This window comes from Priapulus caudatus, unplaced genomic scaffold (assembly GCF_000485595.1).
Source record: "Priapulus caudatus unplaced genomic scaffold, Priapulus_caudatus-5.0.1 Scaffold2504, whole genome shotgun sequence".
NCBI classification, from domain to species: Eukaryota; Metazoa; Priapulida; class Priapulimorpha; order Priapulimorphida; family Priapulidae; genus Priapulus; species Priapulus caudatus.
Window position 1 is genome coordinate 11,633 of NW_014579565.1, and position 1,929 is coordinate 13,561.

Genomic DNA, 1,929 nt, shown 5'->3' on the forward strand with positions numbered 1-1,929 from the left:
GTGTGTGTGTGTGTGTGTGTGTGTGTGTGTGTGTGTGTGTGTGTGGGTGTGTGTGTGTGTGTGTGTGTGTGCGTGCGTGCGTGCGTGCGTGCGTGCGTGCGTGCGCGTGTGTGTGCACATAGTGAGTGCGAGTAAATAAATGTTCTCTCGCCATACTTTTCAATCCTCGCCCATGCGTAGACAGAGACTGGCTGGTAGTACATTAGCTGCTGCTGGTAACATCAAGAGCTATTCATACCTATTACTACCTATACCTACTACTACCTACTACTACCTACTACTACCTACTACTACCTACTACTACCTACTACTACCTACTACTACCTATTACTACCTACTACTACCTATTACTACCAACTACCTATTAGTACCTACTACCTATTACTACCTACTACCTATTACTACCTATTACTACCTACTACTACCTATTACTACCTAATACCTATTACTACCTACTACTACCTATTACTACCTACTACCTATTACTACCTAATACCTATTACTACCTACTACTACCTATTACTACCTACTACCTACTACTACCTACTACTACCTACTACTACCTACTACTACCTACTACTACCTACTACTACCTACTACTACCTACTACTACCTACTACCTATTACTACCTACTACTACCTATTACTACCTACTACCTATTACTACCTACTACCTATTACTACCTACAGTACTACCTATTACTAGCTCGTGGTAACATGCAACACGGCCCGTTTTACTAAGATGTCACCGCATTCCTACGTGTGACGTACGTGTGACGTGTGCTTTCTACTCAGAGTCTCAGCCACGCCTTTACGTGTAGATTGTACGTGTGTGCACACGTCGACTTTCTCATATATTCGCAAAATGTAATTATGTTATTTAAAGTTAACGTCACGTAAATGCAATTGACTTTTGCTTGCACGGATATGATTTATGTGTGTGTGCGTGCGTGCGTGCGTGCGTGCGTGCGTAACTGTAATTTGTTTTTTTAACTCGTCACGTAATAAGCCCATGTTCTAGTTATCTATCTAGCCATCACGTACAGGCAGCCGATAGAGGGGCATCACGTGTGCTAACAACCAACCGACACACAAGCCACCACGATGCTAGGCGTTACAACCTTATTTTCTCATTAATTATTCAACCGACTACACGTATATGCGACGGCCATACATACACCCTGTGCGCAGCTCAGCTAAATAGGATTGTGTTGTTAGGACGCGCAGCCGCCTCTGTTAGTGTTAAGCGGGGATCGGGTGACGGCGATACACAAGGATTCTTTATCCGGATGAACCGACCACGCGCATGCACTAGCCACGCGAGCATTGTACTGGCACCCTGATAGATAGACAACAGTCCCAACACGATACATGTGATATAATTGGCCAAGCTTTGCTAAATTTTCTCCAATTTGGATTTGGTCGTTATTACAAAGAACAATGACGTCAAACATTATAAAATTTATAACTCAGTCCGTATGTTCCGCTATATTCACTTCCCGTATTCGGGATGCATATTATAAATGTGGGCTACGGTACTGACAGATGCATCACGCTTTTCTGTTCGGTTTTACTTTCACATGAAATATTCAATAAGGGGATACTCTCTACACGGGCTAGCTGCTTACAGCATGCCCTGCTAGCGTACGCCGCGCCATGTAGGACACGCATGCGGATTCCACACGTATACTGTAGTGTACACTCCCTCCTCCTCCTCCTCCTCCTCCTCGTCAACCAGCCCGTGAAAGCTGTGTATGCGTGCAGCCATGCTGCTGCTGCTGCTGCTGCTGCTGATGATGATGATGGTGGTGGTGGTGGTGGTGGTGGTGCTGCTGCTGCTGTTGGTGGTGGTGGTGGTGGTGGTGGTAGGTGATGCTGCTGCTGCTGCTGCTGCTGCTGCTGCTGCTGCTGATGATGGTGGTGGTGGTG